The following is a 19,897-nucleotide window of genomic DNA, read 5'->3' on the forward strand; positions in this document are numbered from 1 at the left end:
CTTATGCACTCCACATTGAACCAGGGTTGATCCCCTGGCTTGTTTATTAATGGTAGAGTGAGGAATATGCCGGGCCAAGATATTACAGATAATGCTGGAATACAATTCTGCTGCTGCTGATGGCCCACAGCACCTCATGGATGCCCAGCTTTGAGCTGCTAGACCTGTTCTGAATCTATCCCATTTCGCACGCTGATAGTGCCACACAACACGTTAGATGGTATCCTCAGTGCGAAGACGGGACTTCGTCTCCACGAGGACGGTGCGGTGGTCACTCCGACCAATACAGTCATGGACAGATGCATTTGCGACAGATAGATTGGTGACGACGAGGTCAAGCAACTTTTTCCCTCGTGTTGGTTCTCTCACCATCTGCCGCAGTTCCAGTCTGGCAGCTATGTCCTTCATGCCTCGGCCAGCTCAGTCAGCAGTGATACGACCGAGCCACTCTTGGTGATGGACATTGAAGTCCTCCATATGGAGTACATTCTGTGCTCTTGCTACCCTCAGTGCTTCCCCCAAGTGGTGTTCAACATGGAGTGGGATTGATACATCAGCTGAGGGAGGACGGTAGGTGGTAATCAGCAGGAGGTTTCCTTGCCCATGTTTGACCTGATGCCATGAGATTTCATGGGGTCCAGAGTCAATGTTGAGGACTCCCAGGGCCACTCACTCCTGACTGTATATCACTGCACCGCCACCTCAGGTGGGTTTGTCCTGCCGGTGGGACAGGACATACACAGGCATGGTGATGGACGAATCTGGGACGTTGGCTGAAAGATATGATTCTGTAAGTATGGCTATGTCAGGCTTTGCTTGACTAGTCAGTGGGACAGCTCTCCCAATTTTGGCACAAGTCCCCAGATGTTAGTGAGGAGGACTTTGCAGGGTCGACTGGGCTTGGTTTGCCTTTGTCGTGTCCGGTGCCTAGTGGTCCGATGCCGGGTGGTCCGTCCGGTTTTATTCTTATTATGACTTTTACTAGCGAGATTTTACAACTGAGTGGCTTGCTAGGCCTTTTCAGAGGGCAATGAAGAATCAACCACATTGCTGTGGCTCATTTATACTCACTCACAGTTCACATATAAACATCGCATTCATATATACTCACCCACAGTTCATATATAAACATCGCACTCATATATATATACACCCACAGTTCATATATAAACATCGCTCTCATATATAAACTCATTCGGTTTATAAAGCAACAGCGCGCTCATACACCCACACCCAGTTTATAGTAGCAGATCGGTACCGATCGCCGATAGAGCTCTCAGATTCCGAGAGTCCGAAGTAGCAGCGACCGAACAAATTCTGGATCTCATCCTTAACACAGACCGGTCGATCCACCTGTAAAATTACATCGCACTTGGATATCAGGGAGGGTAATGGTTTCTGAGAATGTATCAGGGAGCCTAATGGCTTCTTAGTGGCGATCCATTGGGGCAAGGGGATCTCAGAGAGGGGAAGGGACTGTCAGAGGGTATCAGAGAGTGCAAGGGGATCTCAGAGCGGGGAAGGGATAGTCAGATGTCATCAGAAAGTGTCAGGGGGCTCAGAGAAGGGAAGGGACTGTCAGAGGGCATCGGAAAGTACATTAAGAACTGAGAGAGGGGAAGGACTGCCGAGTCTGAGAGAGTGTAAGGGGGCTCAGGGCAGATCTGTGTAAGGGGAACTCAGTGGGCATGAGAGAAGGTAAAGAACGCTGACAAGGTTCAAAGATGATCATGGACTCTCTGAGGTCAGAGACAGAGTGTATCAGAGAAGTTAAGGAGCTCAGCGAGAATCAAAGAGGGTAAGGGGGGCTCAGGATGGATCAGAGAGGCGAATGGATCCAGAGATGTCATCTTCCAAATATTACAATTTCGATCATTCAACATTTTTTATAACAGCAATAAATGAAGCCGATTGAACCGATAATCTGCCGTGTCCCATCTGGAGGGAATGGAGAATCGGGAGGGACTGGATATTTAGCAACGCTCAAGGTTTCATTTCACACAGCTCAGTGTTGTGTCTGTTTTTTAACTGGATTTCATGAACTCGAGAAAAGAAGTTGCAATTTGACAATTTTATCACCCATTGTGAAAAATAGAACACAAATCGCCCAACGTGGGCCTCGAACCCACGACCCTGAGATTAAGAGTCTCATGCTCTACCGACTGAGCTAGCCGGGCTGGTTGCTAAAATTCTTCCCATTCTATTATTGTAGAGAGACAGCTGTTGGCTTTGCTGCAGGGGTTCAGTTCGTTCTGCAATCTCAGGGTTTCTCCTTCTGTGCACCTGATTTTCATTCTGGAGTCAGTCTGATGCCTTTTGAACGTCATTCAGCACCACGCTGAGCTGAAAATGAACATCGGAACAGGAGAGGGCCATTCAGCCCCTCTTCCTGCTGTGCCATTCAATTCGATCATGACGTGATCTGCAACTCAACTCTCCTTCCCCGCCTTGGACACATATCCCTTGGAACCCAAACCGAGAAATGATCTATCAATATCAGTCTTGAAAACTTGAATTGAGCCACAATCCACATCCTTTTGGCCGAGAGAGTTCCAGCTTTCGGCCTTATTTTGTTTGCTAAAGTAATTCCTGATTTCTTGCCTGATTGGTCTGTCTCCAATTTCAAGATTAAAACCCCTCATTATGGATTCCGCCAACATCGAGAGAGATGACACAAAGATAGACAGAATTATAAGCAGTGCAGATGGAAGAATGAGATTACAGAGAGATATTACTCGATTGAGTGAATGGGCAAAACTGCGGCAAATGGATTTCAACGGAAGCAAGTTTGAGGCCGTCCACTTTGGACCTCAACAAGATAGATCAGAAAACATATTAATGGATGTTACTCCAAAAAATTGACCTCATGACATTTTGTGTGGATTCGCTTGTTTCCAAAGTCTGCCAAACTTTTAAAAGTTACCAACGCATTGCAATAGGAACCTTATGGCCCGTACGGGGATCGAACCCGCGGCCTTGGCGTTATTAGCACCACGCTCTAACCAACTGAGCTAACCGGCCATGTATGTAGTTTAGCTTTATGGGCTTACCCGCGTGCTGGGTAGTTTGTGTTTATTTTTACACCAGCTGACAGGGTTTTGCAACGAATATTGAATAAACCACATCCCTTAAACATTGTTACTTGTTTCTGTATATACTGTCGAGGATGTAGATCAAAATTAACAAACAAAGAGCACTTTAATGTAACAAATTAAATTCCGATCAATAATATTTTACTCACAATGAACAGACCATCCATAAAACACTGCCCCGCTATAAAACCTGTGGGCAGGACCCTGAGCTACTGTGAAAATGATATCACCGCAACGTGATTCGATCACGCTGCGTTTCGACGTTGAGTCAGATGTCTGTCTGTCTATCCGTCTGATTGGGTCTCTGCCTTATTCTCAGGCCAGGCTTTTTCTTTGCTGGCTGCAGGCCTCGCTCCCCGACTGACTGAACAACTTCCGGGCCGTGTGTCAGAATCAATGACTGTGACTGACTGTCTGCCCATTTATGGCCACATTTCTGAGTTCCTGCCTTCGCTCCGTGTCGCAGGCCTGTCTCTGTCCCTTCGGATCACAACACACCCACAAGCTTCACGACTGAACGCAGGTTTGGTCAGTCTGTCCTCGCAGGTCCTTCGGAAGCGAATGATTTTGAACTGAATTATTTTTCCTGAGTGACTTGTGAAGTTTGGTTCAGTGATATGTTTGCGAAAGAGAACGGAGGAAATAGTTAGTGTGCAACTCGACATTTCTCTACATCGGAATAGAAAACGTGATTGGATGGATAGAAGAGGTCTGAAAGGATGGCCGATCGGCTGTGGGTGGCACCGAATTCTGCAGTGGCTGCAGTGGTTCATTACCGGTAATGAAAATGAGGTAATATGCTACCACAAGCTGCCGGTGCAAATCGTTCAATTTCCCAAACTTGACCCACCGAATCAAATGAAGCTCCTGGGAAAGCTACAAGACAACGCCGGTCTATCGGGCATCGTTTGAAGCAACTGGCAGTGTAAAGTAGCATCGACAGCCATGCAAGTACTGCCATGTGCCGCTGCGATCGCCGAGTGGTTGAAGCGTTAAATTCAAGATCAAATGGAGTTTTCCTTCGCAGGTTTGATTTCTGCTCGCTGAATTATTGTTTAAAGATCCGTTCAATGCTCAAATGAATGAACTGGATCTAACTCACTTCATTTGTCTCTCTCAGAGCATGAGAGATACTCGAGCGTGGCCGGCGCTTTTAATTGGGTGCCCAATGTACTCTTGCAAAATTCAAATACACAAGAAAGAATCTTGCCCAATCTGCAACTAAAATTCTTCTACTTTGCAGAACCACCCATTTATAAGCGACTTTATTTGCACGAATCTCTCCATCTCTCCTTGTCTCTTGTCTCCACGTTGTCCCCTGATGGACTTCTCAGGCTTCCTGGAACGGTAAAGGCTGATCTAACCTGCAACACCAGCAGGGAAAGGTAAAGGGAAAAAAGACTGAGACGGTCGGAAAAGTAAAGTTGCAACCCAGCTGATAAATTCGTAGCTAATGTCTCCACATTTTTGTCTCTTCGCCCTCACAGTGAAAGAAAACAGCAATGTGAGTAAAATATACTTATGGTAGCTTGTATACTCTGACGATGCCGAGACAGATGCTTCAGATTAACTAATTCTGAAAAGTATTATTTGAAAAAACAAGTCGTACATTGTAAACGAATTTAGTAAAGAGAGGCTAATATTGGTGACTGGAAATAGGTAGTGTACAACTTGATATTGCTGTATATAGGAATAGAAAACGAGATTGGGTGGACAGAAGCGGTTGCAAAGGATAGCCGATCGGCTGAAGACTATGGTGAAATTTTAGACCGGCTGCAGGACTTTCTAGCAAGCGGCTCGTTGGTTTAGGGGTATGATTCTCGCTTTGGGCGTTTTTCTAATGGGATATGCGAAAGGTCCCGGGTTCAAATCCTCGACGAGCCATGTTATCTCACTGCTTTTTAGTGAAAAGTCACCAATTGGATTCTGACATCTTTGCAGTTGTTCGAATTGAATTATATTTGAGCTCCAGAGGACAAAGTGCAGAAGTTTCCAAGGCGCAACACACACGGAGTAAATAAAATGTCTCAAGATGATGTGGAGATTGAAGCTGAATGTGAATTTACCCCAATTTAGGCGGTCTCATTGATATTAGATGACGGGATCGAGAACCACATATCCAAGTTTGCCGATGACACAAAGATAGACAGAATTATAAGCAGTGTGGATGGAAGAATGAGATTACAGAGAGATATCACTCGATTAAGTGAATGGGCAAAACTGCGGCAAATGGATTTCAACGTAAGCAAGTTTGAGGCCGTCCACTTTGGACCTCAAAAAGATAGATCAGAAAACATATTAATGGATGTTACTCCAAAAAATTGACCTCATGACATTTTGTGTGGATTCGCTTGTTTCGCAAGTCTGCCAAACTTTTAAAAGTTACCAAAATATTGCAATAGGAACCATATGGCCCGTACGGGGATCGAACCCGCGACCTTGGCGTTATTCGCATCACGCTCTAACCAACTGAGCTAACCGGCCATGTAGACATCTTAGCTTTATGGGCTTACCCGCGTGTTGGGTAGTTTGTGTTTATTTTTCACCAGCTGACAGGGTTTTTGAACGAATATTCAATGAACAACATCCCTTAAACATTGTTACTTGTTTCTGTATATACTGTCGAGGATGTAGATCAAAATTAACAAACAAAGAGCACTTTAATGTCACAAATTAAATTCCGATCAATATTATTTACTAACAATGAACAGCCCATCCATAAAACACTGCCCCGCTTTCAAACCTGTGGGCAGGACCCTGAGCTGCTCTGAAAATGATATCACCTCAACGTGATTCGATCACGCTGCGTTTTGACGTTGAGTCAGATGTCTGTCTGTCTATACGTCTGATTGGGTCTCTGCCTTATTCTCAGGCCAGGCTTTTGTTTGCTGGCTGCAGGCCTCGCTCCCCGACTGACTGAACAACGACCGGGCCGTGTGTCAGAATCAATGACTGTGACTGACTGTCTGCCCATTTATGGCCACATTTCTGAGTTCCTGCCTTCGCTCTGTGTCGCAGGCCTGTCTCTGTCCCTTAGGATGACAACACACCCACAGGCTGCACGACTGAACGCAGGTTTGGTCAGTCTGTCCTCGCAGGTCCTTCGGAAGCTAATGATTTTGAACTGAATTATTTTTCCTGAGTGACTTGTGAAGTTTTGTTCAGTGATATGTTTGCGAAAGAGAACGGAGGAAATAGTTAGTGTGCAACTCGACATTTCTCTACATCGGAATAGAAAACGTGATTGGATGGATAGAAGAGGTCTGAAAGGATGGCCGATCGGCTGTGGGTGGCACCGAATTCTGCAGTGGCTGCAGTGGTTCATTACCGGTAATGAAAATGAGGTAATATACGACCACAAGCTGCCGGTGAAAATCATTCAATTTCCCAAACTTGACCCACCGAATCAAATGAAGCTCCTGGGAAAGCTACAAGACAACGCCGGTCTATCGGGCATCGTTTGAAGCAACAGGCAGTTTAAAGTGGCATCTACAGCCATGCAAGTACTGCCATGTGCCGCTGCGATCGACGAGTGGTTGAAGCGTTAACTTCAAGATCAAATGGAGTTTTCCTTCGCAGGTTTGATTTCTGCTCGCTGAATTATTGTTTAAAGATACGTTCAATGCTCAAATGAATGAACTGGATCTAACTCACTTCATTTATCTCTCTCAGAGCATGAGAGATACTCGAGCGTGGCCGGCGCGTTTAATTGGGTGCCCAATGTACTCTTGCAAAATTCAAATACACAAGAAAGAATCTTGCCCAATCTGCAACTAAAATTCTGCTACTTTGCAGAACCACCCATTTATACTCGACTTTATTTACATGAATCTCTCTATCTCTCCCTGTCTCTTGTCTCTATGTTGTCCCCTGATGGACTTCTCAGGCTTAAAAGTTAGCAAAATATTGCAATCGGAACCTTATTCCACGAACCCGCGACCTTTGCGTTATCAGCACCACGTTCTGCACAAACTGAGCCAATGGACCATGTATACAGATTTGCTTTTTAGGCTTACCCACGTGTTGGGCAGTTTGTGTTTATTTTTACTCCAGCTGACAGGGTTTTTGAACTAATATTGAATAAACCACATCCCTTAAACATTGTTACTTGTTTCTGTATATACTGTCGAGGATGTCGATCAAAATTAACAAAGACCACTTTAATGTAAAAAATTAAATTCCGATCAATATTATTTGACTAACAATGAACAGCCCATCCATAAAACACTGCCCCGCTATAAAACCTGTGGGCAGGACCCTGAGCTGCTGTGAAAATGATATCACCGCAACGTGATTCGATCACGCTGCGTTTTGACGTTGAGTCAGATGTCTATCTGTCTATCTTTCTTTCTGTTTATCCTTCTGATTGTGTCTCTGCCTTCTTCTCATGTTTTTTCTTTGCTGGCTGCAGGCCTCGCTCCCCGACTGACTGAACAACTACCGGGCCGTGTGTCGGAATCAATGACTGTGACTGTCTGTCTGCCCATTTATGGCCTTGAATGGCCACATTTCTGAGTTCCTGCCTTCGCTCTGTGTCACAGGCCTGTCTCGGTCCCTTAGGATGACAACACACCCACAAGCTTCACGATTGAATGCAGGTTTGGTCAGTCTGTCCTCGCAGGTCCTTCGGAAGCTTATGATTTTGAACTGAATTATTTTTCCCGGGTGACTTGTGAAGTTTTGTTCAGTGATATGTTTGCGAAAGAGAACGGAGGAAACAGTTAGTGTGCAACTCGACATTTATCTACATCGGAATAGAAAACGTGATTGGATGGATAGAAGAGGTCTTAAAGGATGGCCGATCGGCTGTGGGTGGCACCGAATTCTGCAATGGCTGCAGTGGTTCATTACCGGTGATATATTACCGGTGGCTTCTTATTTTCGGGGTATAATTCTCGCTTTGGAATATTTGACGATTCATTCTGAGCGAGGTCCCGTTTCTTAATGTTGTTTAAAGCTCAAATAAATATGAACCAGATTTAACCAACAGCATTTCTCTCCTTCAAAGAGATATTTCAGCAGACGTGTTTAATTCGAGAGCCCAATGGTCTCTTAAAAAACATTGAAAGGAAACTCTCCCGAGCTCCGTGTTAAATTCTTGCTCGTTTGCAGAACTTGACATTTGTTTCTTTACTTTAATCTGTCTCTTGACTCTCTGTGTTTTCCCCTCATGCACTTCTTAGGCTTTATTAAACGGCCAAGGATGATCGAAACTGCAGAGAAGTGTAAAGATAGGAAGACGGAGAAGGTCAGAGAAGCAAAGGTGCAACCCAGCTGATGAATTCATAACTGAGGTCCACTAAAGTCTCTTCGCCGTCACAGTGAAAAAATCAGCAATTCGAGTACAGTATACTTTTGGTAGAGTGTATAATAGGCAGATGTTGAGACAGACGCCAATCGAACTGTTGCCGTGGCGATGAAAGCGCCAAATGCGAAACACTGGACCACAAGGTAACGCTGAACATTCTTTGCTGTGAACAAGCAGACAAACGCGGCCTTTCCCACTTGCCCCTTTGTAATTTCGGTCATTTTCGGGCCAGACAAGCTGCTCGCACAAAATAGCATTTTCTGTTCGAACTACTATTGGGACAGAAGTTGATGTTCAGGCAATAACAGCACCAAGTGCAAGTAGACATGTACATGAAATAGCAAATGAGGTGATATCCTGCCACAAGCTGCCGGTGAAAATCATTCAATTTCCCAATATTGACCCACCGAATCAAATGTTGATCCTGGGAAAGCTGCAAGACAACGCAGTCTATCGGGCATCGTTTGAAGCAACTGCCAGTTGAAAGTGGCATCTCCTGCTGCTTCTGTGGGGAGTGAGAGGGAACTGAGCATCGATTTATTGGTTATTGGTGAGTTCGTGCCGCTTGAAAGCACTGTCGACGATATCTTCCATCACTTTGCTGACGATTGAGAGCAGACTGATGGTGCGGCAATTGGCCGGATTCGATTTGTCCTTCTTTTTGTGGACTGAATAACGGAACAGGCTCGATGGGCGAAATGGCCGAGTCCTTTTCCCGTGTTCCTCATTGGTTCAGAATGTAAAACGATCCTGCATTGGCCACGGATCAAGCTCGAGTCGCATGATAAGTCGGCGAGAATTCAACGCCACCACCACCAATCCTCGCATGGCCACTTGCTGCATGTGTCCATTTGGAATCCTGTTTGAAAGCATATGCAGTCTGGCGGAGGTACTGTGATAACCCTACGCAGTCACGCAGTCTGACCTACAGCTGTGCAAGAACTGCTGTGTGCAGCTGCGATGGCCCAGTGTTTGAAGCGTTCGACTCATAAGCCACTGGGGTTTTCTTGCACCGGTTTGAATTATACTCGGTGTGTTACTGTTTAACGATCTGTTCAATGTCCAAATATATAAACTAGATCGAATTGACGCAATTACCCTTTTCAAAGCAGGAGAGACATTCCACCGTGGCGGGCGCCCAAAGTTCTCTTTCAAGATTTCAAGACACGAGAAGGAATATCTCCCAATCAGCAATTTAAATTCTGCTAGTTTGCTGAACCTGGCATTTATACTCTTCGTTTATTTCCTTGCATCTCTCTATCTGTCACTGAATCTGTCTCTTGTCTCTCTGATATAATTCTCAGGCTTCCTTGAATGGCGAAGGCTGATCTAACCTGCAAGACAAGCAGGCTGAGATGGTCGGAAAAGTAAAGTTACAACCCAGCTGATGAATTCGTAGCCAATATCTCCACATTTATGTCGCTTCAGAGCAATTCATTCTGCAAAGTGTTTCAGGATAATGCAAGTCGTACATTCAAAACGAATTTGGTGAAGAAAGGCTGATATTGTTAACTCGAAATAATTAGTGTTGAATCTGATCTCGCTGTACATCATATTTTGTACAAGAAAACGAGATTGGATGGACATTCTATTCTGAAAGGATGGTTGATCGGCTGCGTGGCAGCGAAAATTTACATTGCCTGCACGGCTCTGTTGCCAGTTGCTCTTTGGATCTGATTCTCGCTCATGGAGTTTCACTGGTTCAAATCCTGGAGCTCTTATTCACTTTCACTGGATTTCCCACGAAAGCCAAATAAAGTTTCACTCTCTCCGGTCCTCCATAAATCCTGATGTCGCAGCCTCTCTCACTCCGGGAGCTGGGGAATAGCGGAAAACTGATGAGTTTGTTGTCCCATCTGGAATGCGGTTTTGAACTGTTGTTATTCGCCGAGACAGCGTTGCTGAAGCCTTTAATGATCTCTCACAAATCAGCTGAACACGGTCGGAATGTGCAAACCATGTTACTTTTCCGAAATAAAGGAGTGACGTTCATTGTAGAAACACGGTAGAAGACTGCTCTCGCTCACTGCACAAATATCCTTATCTGAATGAACCAGCTCTCCGGCAACCATTGAGTCCTCCCTTCGGACCTTGTCTGTGAAGAAGAATTCTGAGTTCCGTGCAGCCAATCTCGGATTTTTAAATATTTTTCATGTGCCTGCTATCGGACCGCAGGGTCACTGGTGGAATATCAGCCGTGCTCCGCTGGCAATTTTTACCCTGCATTTTCTTGCAGACAAAACACACATTGGAAACCTGGCGCTGTGAGGCAATGAATCCTGAGGTAAAAGATATCCAGGGCGGGCTGAAACCACCAACCTTTCAATTAAAAGCCGAACGCCCTGGCCGATTACACCACAGAGACACTATGTTCTTTATACTAAACCATTAATTCACCGCGCTAAAGTTTGAGTTTGCAGCGACCAATACAGCAGCTGTCCATCATCAGTTTACTTTTCTAAATAAAAGGTGTGCAGCTTGCACGAGTGAATATTTTTGCTGTATTATTTCTGAGCATTAGGCTCATAACTGCCTGTATGTTTGAAGGCTCAGTCCGCAGTGGGAGAGAGAAGTGGTTTTTTGAACTGTTATTTGACCAGGTTCTATTTCAGTAAAATTCCCGTGACCAGAAAATGAGATGAGATGAATCGAGCAGGTCCAACCTGCCGTTCTGTAACACTACACGGCATCTACAAAGTTGCCTCTTTGCACTTACAGTGAAGCGGAGGGCAGTTTTCACCCTAAAACCACCAAGATAGTTGGCGCAGTAAATAGTGTCGATGGGAGCAGAAAGCAGCAAAGGGCCATTGATGATTTAATGTGAGGGCAAAACTGTGACAGATGGAGTTCAATGTGGGGAAGTTTGATATAATCCACTGAGAAACGAAGATAGATCAGAGTGTTTTCTAAATGGAGAGAAGTTAGGAACTGTCGAGGAGCGGAGATATTCAGGGGTCCAAGTACAGAAATCTTTGCGTCAACTGATTTTTTGCTGATCTGCTGGCTGGCAGCTGGTGTTTACGATATAATTGTTTCACTTTCATACTGCGGGTTCGATTCTCGGTCAAGGAAATCATCTTAACAAAACAATTATGAACATTACCAATTTAATACATGAAACCGATGATTCTCTGTGAAAGATGAATGTTTGTGATCGTCATTAATGAACCGATAACTTTCTGCTGCAGACCGGTGGAAATATTAACATGGTTAACGAGTGACAGCGAAACTTTGTGCTTTGCATGAGATGAACTTCCATCCGTTCTCATTTCCCAGACAGTATTTTAAGAGTCTGGTTAAAAATGTTCAGTGTTTATGACACCAGGACTGTGATAGAGCCGTTGTTAAATTGAACAGGAACAAACAATTGACGGCGCCTTTTCACAGGTGAATCTCAGCCCTGGAGGATTATCAGGAGTAACTTCCCAAATAACGTTTCCGCCTCCGATCTAACCGGGGACTTTTCGCATGTGAGACGAACGTGACGACCGCTAAACTAGCGAAACCTTTGCTCAGTTCATAGCACTGTGTCGCTTCTCGGTGAGACAACATCACTTCTGTCCCACACTAAACGCCGCCAATCCTCTTCCGCTTTCCTTCACAAACATCTCAATGATCAAAACTTCACAAGTTACACAGGAAAAAATCTTCAAAATTTCAAAATCATTAAACTCCAGAAGGAACTAAGATGTTAATTCGTGGGATTTAGGTGTCGCTGGCAAGGCCAGCATTTATTGCCCATCCATAATTGCCCTTGAGAATGTGGTGATGGGCCGCCTCCTTGAACCGCTGCAGTCGGTGCGGTGAAGGTTCTCCCACAATGCTGTTAGATTGGGAGTTTCAGGATTTTGATCCAGCGACGATGAAGGAATGACGTCACCATTCCAAGTCGGGATGGTGTGTGACTTGGAAGTGAACGTGCTCTTCCCATGTGCCTGCAGCCGTTGTCCTTCTAGGTGGTAGAGGTCGCAGGCTTGGGAGGTGCTGTCGAAGAAGCCTTGGCGAGTTGGTGCAGTGCATCTTGTAGATGGTACACACTGCAGCAGATTAAAGTTGCGTTCAGTCAAAGTCGGTGTGTGAATGTTGTGTGTGTATTGTCATCCTGAGAGACAGAGACAGGATTGTGACACAGAGCGAAGATATGAACTCAGAAATGTGGCCATTCAGGTTCATAAAAAGGAAGACGGTAAGTCAAAGTCATTCATTCTGACACACGGTCCGGTACTTGGTCATTCAGTCGGGGAGTGAGGCCTGCAGCCAGCAATCAGAAAGTCTGAGAATAAGGCAGACACGCATTCATACGGATATACAGGTAGACAGCCAGATAGACAGGCAGACAGACAGGCAGAGAAGCAGACCGTGTCCTTTGCCTTTTATCCTGATTTGTCAGTAACAATTTTAAACAGCTTCTGGATCCGTCCCTTCCTTTAATACTGTGCAGCAGCAGTGAAAATAACTTTGTGGATTTGAGGGTTGAGCCGAATCGGAGACCGATCCCCAGTCCCCAGGAGAAATTCCCTAATTCCTGGGCACTTTGCGTTAAGCAGAGGTGAGCAGCAAAAAGTGTTAATAATGGGAATAGTGGGACTGAGATTTGCTTAAACAGCCGGCACCCTGTAAAACAGAGCTCCAAGTATCGGTTTAAATAAAGTCCTGAATTGACAGAGGGGAGGGAAGATGAGGATTGAATTAAATCCCAATTCACTGAATCTAAACAAGGTTTAAAGAAGTGAATCTTTCAGGAGTTGGATTCCTGAGCCTGTGTGTGAGCTGAAACTGGATCGGTCCCGTTCAGTGAAAGAGACCGACAGGCGGATCCCAGACAGGGCTCAGGCCGGGACCGGGCAGCGGCTGGATGAGAGAGCGGGGCTCCTGCGCTGTTGCTGCGACTGCTTCCGCCTCTGTGAGTCCCTGCGGCGGCCGGTACTGATTTCCCTCTTATGGATCCGGCTCCAAACTTTCGTTGTGAACCTCGTGGCGCAACGGTAGCGCGTTTGATTCTAAATCCAAAAAATGCGTGTTCGAATTACGTTGGGGTTGTCGCATTTTCACCACGCTTCAGTGTCACTCTGTTTTATCGCGGGGCAGTCTTTTTGGGATGGTCCATTCACTGTGTGTAAAATAATATTTATCATAGAATGAACACACCACAGAAGGAGGCCATTCGACCCATCAATTCCTTACCTGCCTTTTGTAAGAGCAATCCCATTGGTCCCATTCCCCGTCCCTTTCCCCGTGGCTCTGCATTTTCCCCTTCAAGTATGTATCAAATTCCTTTTTGAAAGCCACGACTGAATCTGCTTCCATCACCTTTTCAGGCAGCGCATTCCAGATCATAGCTACTCGCTGCGTAAATAAGATTTTCCTCATGTCGCCTTTGGTTCTTTTGCCAATCACCTCAAATCTGTGTCCTCTGATTCTCGACACTTCCGCCAATGGGAACAGCTTCTCTTTATTAACTTTATCTGAACCCTTCATGACTTTGAACACTTCTATCAAATCTCCTCTGAACCTTCTCTGCTCCACGGAGAATAACCGCGGCACAGCGTAAATGCGGTCAATTAGCTCCAATTTATTTCTTTGGGCATTAAACAAAACGTGACAGACTGGCAAGGCGTTGTGCGAACGGAACTCACTGTTTGAGTATAATAAATCCAATCGCTGCGTGGGCGCTGGGTTCAAATCCTACCACTGATAGAATTTCTGGCAATGTTCATTTTGACCTGTTCGCAGAAATCCCGATTGCAGTGCGATGGAGCAGAGGATGTGAAAGAAGCTGAAAGTGGAAGTGCAGATATTAATTCCATCACAGTGACTGGACACGTTTCCACAGGTTCGGGCCTCTTACCTTAATATTCTTTCCAGCAGAAGGGGACAGGTGATCTGAGTGACCGGGCTCTCGCGGCGCAATCGGTCAGTGCGCGGTCCTGACATGACAGGACAGGATCAGGAAATACCGAGGTTGTTAATTCGAATCTCACCGAGATCAAACAATCATTTTGCTTGTGAACATTTCGACCGGAGTTAAAGGGACAATTGGTGTGTTCCAAAATGCATCCATTCATTTGTATTGCCACGTGGTTCCTCCGGACGACGCTGTTGTATTAGCAGATGAGATGTTCAGTATTACTTGTTTGTCGGAGGGAGGCTGCGGTTTTGGAGACGCAAATTATGATTTTGATCCATCGACAAATCGTGCGATTGAACTGGAGCTTTAAATCAGCGCCTTCGACCGCTCAGCCAGGATACTTTCCATCCGACACTTCTGGAGCTAGTTTTACAGGAACAGAACTACTACAAGCAAGAATTCTACCCCTCAAGCACCAATGCTCGCACGGCAGCCAGATGCATGTGTCCAGTTAAAAACCTGTCTGAAGGAACATGCAGTCTGACAGAACCGAAAGTCCAGCAGATTGACTTTCGGTCTGAGATGATGTTGAGTCTCCTCCTTGAGAGTGCTTCTCCAATCCAGCTCAGAATGGATTTAGAATCATAAATTCTGGTTTGACTGGAGCCACTTGTGCAAGATGAAGTGCAGGGAGCAGTTTCCCGTCCTTGACGGACATTAATGATCCTGTTGCGGTTTTGCTGCAAAATATCACTTCCCAGCTCCCGAAACTAAAACTCAACTCTGGTGGGACTCGAACCCACAACCTTTGAATATCTCCTCCAATCATTCAGTAGAAGTCCAACACGCTATCTATTGCGCCACAGAGTCAGTTATATAGTATACGGGAGAGCGGGGATCTTGTGCTGTGGTTGAGGCGGTCAGGCTGCTCCTGCTTCCACTTCTCACATTCCCAGAGCCGCGGCGGCAGACTGCACGGATCACCCTCCAATGGATCCGGCTCCAGCCGCTTGTTGTGGGCCTGGTGCAAGAACAGTCGCGCCTGACTCCAAATCAGAAGGCTGCGTGTTTTGAACCAGTTTGAAATCACAGCATTTTCACTGTGGCTCAGGGTCCTGCCGATAGATTTTTGATCGGGACAGTGTTTCAGTGATGGGATGTTCAGTGTTTGTGCAACAATATCAAAATTAAATTTGATACATAAATTAGCTTTTTTTCTGTTACTTTCTATTCACACCCTCTCCAGTTTTATGTAGAAACAGTTAACAATGTTTAAAGGATGTGGTGTGCAGTGTTTGTGGAATCAGTGTAATTAAATTGGATACTTTCATCAGTTCCTTCTCCAACCCAGACTCTTATCATTAGATTTGTAGCTTCACCCTGTTTAAAATAGGTTACTCAGTGATATAAATAAATCAGTTACAACCCCGAAACCTCAGCGGGTATATTTGTTCTAATGCTTTATGATCATAGAATCATAGAATCAGAGAAGTTACAACATGGAAACAGGCCCTTCGGCCCAACATGTCCATGTCGCCCAGTTTATACCACTAAGCTAGTCCCAATTGCCTGCACTTGGCCCATATCCCTCGATACCCATCTTCCCCATGTAACTGTCCAAATGCTTTTTAAAAGACAAAATTGTACCCGCCTCTACTACTGCATCTGGCAGCTCGTTCCAGACACTCACCACCCTTTGAGTGAAAAAATTGCCCCTCTGGATCCTTTTGTATCTCTCCCCTCTCACCTTAAATCTGTGCCCCCTCGTTATAGACTCCCCTACCTTTGGGAAAAGATTTTGACTATCGACCTTATCTATGCCCCTCATTATTTTATAGACTTCTATAAGATCACCCCTTAACCTCCTACTCTCCAGGGAATAAAGTCCCAGTCTGTCTAACCTCTCCCTGTAAGTCAAACCATCAAGTCCCGGTAGCATCCTAGTAAATCTTTTCTGCACTCTTTCTAGTTTAATAATATCCTTTCTATAATAGGGTGACCAGAACTGTACACAGTACTCCAAGTGTGGCCTCACCAATGCCATGTACAACTTCAACAAGACATCCCAACTCCTGCATTCAATGTTCTGACCAATGAAACCAAGCATGCTGAATGCCTTCTTCACCACCCTATCCACCTGTGACTCCACTTTCAAGGAGCTATGAATCTGTACTCCCAGATCTCTTTGTTCTATAACTCTCCCCAACGCCCTACCATTAACGGAGTAGGTCCTGGCCCGATTCGATCTACCAAAATGCATCACCTCACATTTATCTAAATTAAACTCCATCTGCCATTCATCGGCCCACTGGCCCAATTTATCAAGATCCCGTTGCAATCCTAGATAACCTTCTTCACTGTCCACAATGCCACCAATCTTGGTGTCATCTGCAAATTTACTAACCATGCCTCCTAAATTCTCATCCAAATCATTAATATAAATAACAAATAACAGCGGACCCAGCACCGATCCCTGAGGCACACCGCTGGACACAGGCATCCAGTTTGAAAAACAACCCTCGACAACCACCCTCTGTCTTCTGTCGTCAAGCCAATTTTGTATCCAATTGGCTACCTCACCTTGGATCCCATGAGATTTAACCTTATGTAACAACCTACCATGCGGTACCTTGTCAAATGCTTTGCTGAAGTCCATGTAGACCACGTCTACTGCACAGCCCTCATCTATCTTCTTGGTTACCCCTTCAAAAAACTCAATCAAATTCGTGAGACATGATTTTCCTCTCACAAAACCATGCTGACTGTTCCTAATTAGTCCCTGCCTCTCCAAATGCCTGTAGATCCTGTCCCTCAGAATACCCTCTAACAACTTACCCACTACAGATGTCAGGCTCACTGGTCTGTAGTTCCCAGGCTTTTCCCTGCCGCCCTTCTTAAACAAAGGCACAACATTTGCTACCCTCCAATCTTCAGGCACCTCACCTGTAGCGGTGGATGATTCAAATATCTCTGCTAGGGGACCCGCAATTTCCTCCCTAACCTCCCATAACGTCCTGGGATACATTTCATCAGGTCCCGGAGATTTATCTACCTTGATGCGCGTTAAGACTTCCAGCACCTCCCTCTCTGTAATATGTACACTCCTCAAGACATCACTATTTATTTCCCCAAGTTCCCTAACATCCATGCCTTTCTCAACCGTAAATACCGATGTGAAATATTCATTCAGGATCTCACCCATCTCTTGTGGTTCCGCACTTAGATGACCTTGTTGATCCTTAAGAGGCCCTACTCTCTCCCCAGTTACCCTTTTGCCCTTTATGTATTTGTAGAAGCTCTTTGGATTCACCTTTGCCTGATCTGCCAAAGCAATCTCATATCCCCTTTTTGCCCTCCTGATTTCTCTCTTAACTCTACTCCGGCAATCTCTATACTCTTCAAGGGATCCACTTGATCCCAGCTGCCTATGCATGTCATATGCCTCCTTATTTTTGACTAGTGCCTCAATCTCCCGAGTCATCCAAGGTTCCCTACTTCTACCAGCCTTGCCCTTCACTTTATAAGGAATGTGCTTACCCTGAACCCTGGTTAACACACTTGATGATCTCGATTTCCATTGAAATTTTCAATCAGCAAATCCCAACGGGTGTTTTGGGTTTGACAAACTAATTTTTTACTTGCCTGGTTCCTGGAAATTATCCAGTGGGGATTTGCTTACCCGTACAGATATAGAAATAAATACATTCCATCATTTCACAAATGACAGTTGTGTAAATAAATATATCGCGATATCCAACATGGAAAAGCAGCTCTTCATGTTCTTAAACAAATTTCCTCATTTTATTTTATTAATCCACTTACGTTTCAATGTAAAACATATATTCAGAGCATCTCTCTAAACTTAAAGAATGGTAAAACAATTGCAGGTTTTACAAACACATAACATGCGATCGTATAAGTAAGATTAAGGCTGACTTTGTGAAATTTTTATTCTAATTGTCTTTATGATGGTGCGAAAAATATTTCGAGATGTACGTCCCCAACATAACAGAGAAACTAAGATGAAAACCAAAAGGATTTTTCAAAAACTATTTGGAGCGATTTGATCGGTTCCCCTTCTCCTTTCTGTAATTGTTACCTTTTGATAATTGTTGATCTTGATCCGTTTGCTTCATTTTTTCCAGTCATTTATGGTGAATTTTCTATCCGTTAACGTTCTTAAATATTTGATTTGTTTGTTCCCTACCTCTTGACTTGTGATTTGTCGACCTTCAGGTAAAAATCTGAAACAGAAATGTGTTTATATTCAGGCGTGACTCTGAAGTGTGAGACCGAGAGGTGATGCCGGATGTGTGACCGAGAGAACAACTGCTGGAGGCAGAACTGTCCGTAAACTAACATACCCCGTGTGGCATTGCTCATGGTAGGTCGGATGACAATGTTTTATATTGACAGAACGGCTATGTACATAACGCAGAACGGATTTTACTGCTGCTTTAACTCCACAAACTTTAATCACCATAAATGACCAAAGTCTCAGATCAGTAAGAATTGAATTGCTGTTGGTGAGGGGAGTTTGCACATTGGAAGGCGTTTATACAATTACAGCTCCAGGTGAAACCTGCAAACCTCCCTCGCCTGTAGGTAAAGTCACTATGAGATGTCCAGCTTTCTTTGCGCTCCTGGACTTCTGAAGTGTGATTGAACCTTCCCAAAAGTTTCCTATAATTAGTGAGGAAGGAAGGTATCAGTGAAAATGTGATATATAAACGTTGATATTTCACTGGGTACCATGGGAACCTGATACACTGCTCATTCCAGTTATTTGTCCAGCAGGAAACTGAAATCATTCTCTTCAACTGTACTCGCCCGAAGAAAAAGGAAACAAACAAAACTGCTCAGTTCTTTGTTTTAGCTTCTTCTGCTGGTTTACTTTCACTCACCGAGAAAGTGACAGAGAGACTGAGAGATTGGATTATACTTTGTACTTATTGTCAGAGACGGTTCCATCCCAATTGTCATGTGCCTGATATTCTCATTAATACTAAGATGTGTTCAAAATGAGTTTCTGCTAATTTTACAAAAGCTGAACAGCGAAACTGCTCTGAAACGAGTATCGCTTCGTAACTTTTAATGGAGATGGGTTGCTGGTTGCAACTAAATTAGTTTGTAAAATCAGCCCTCTGGAACAGTATCCTCGAAACGTGTTTCGGAGACATTGTATGAGAGGTCCGTCTGTACAATGAAGGAACACTTCCGCACTGCAGTTCTGGAATCCTTTCCTTGTTGACTCCGAAACTAATACAAATATTATTTTGTTGAAGATCATTTTGTTGTTGAATTCACAAATTGGGTAAATATCACATCGGAGGCTTAAGACAATAAAGGACCCGATGAAACAGGCACTTTGAGCAGCGAAGCCACGGAGCCAAATCAAGCTGCAAAATCACCATCTCCTCTCACTGACACCTGTCAGATACTCGCCACTGTGTGTTGGAGTTTGAGGCCGTTTGGTTCATTTCGATTTCGCTTGCACATTTCGCTGTTTTTATCTGTCAACCTGTCGGTTGATTCTGGATGAAAATTGAAATAAAATAAATCAACTCCCATGACTTGGGCCAGTGGCGCAATGGATAACGCGTCTGACTACGGATCAGAAGATTGTAGGTTCGACTCCTACCTGGCTCG

The 19,897-nt window shown here is 44.7% G+C and overlaps 5 non-coding genes across 5 annotated transcripts; 1 reads left to right on the forward strand and 4 right to left on the reverse strand.

The window, feature by feature from the left end:
* Nucleotides 1–2,104: 2,104 nt before the first annotated feature.
* trnak-cuu (transfer RNA lysine (anticodon CUU)) lies at nt 2,105–2,177 on the reverse strand. The gene has a single exon. It is a non-coding gene; the product is annotated as a tRNA-Lys (tRNA).
* A 770-nt stretch (nt 2,178–2,947) lies between these two features.
* trnai-aau (transfer RNA isoleucine (anticodon AAU)) lies at nt 2,948–3,021 on the reverse strand. The gene has a single exon. It is a non-coding gene; the product is annotated as a tRNA-Ile (tRNA).
* A 2,481-nt stretch (nt 3,022–5,502) lies between these two features.
* Nucleotides 5,503–5,576, reverse strand: trnai-aau (transfer RNA isoleucine (anticodon AAU)). Its single transcript has one exon. It is a non-coding gene; the product is annotated as a tRNA-Ile (tRNA).
* Nucleotides 5,577–15,026: 9,450 nt separating this feature from the next.
* On the reverse strand, nt 15,027–15,118 carry trnar-ucu (transfer RNA arginine (anticodon UCU)). The gene is given in 2 exon segments: nt 15,027–15,062; nt 15,082–15,118. It is a non-coding gene; the product is annotated as a tRNA-Arg (tRNA).
* Nucleotides 15,119–19,824: 4,706 nt separating this feature from the next.
* On the forward strand, nt 19,825–19,897 carry trnar-acg (transfer RNA arginine (anticodon ACG)). The gene has a single exon. It is a non-coding gene; the product is annotated as a tRNA-Arg (tRNA).

The sequence above is a fragment of the Heptranchias perlo genome, chromosome 20, assembly GCF_035084215.1.
Source record: "Heptranchias perlo isolate sHepPer1 chromosome 20, sHepPer1.hap1, whole genome shotgun sequence".
Lineage (NCBI taxonomy): Eukaryota > Metazoa > Chordata > Chondrichthyes > Hexanchiformes > Hexanchidae > Heptranchias > Heptranchias perlo.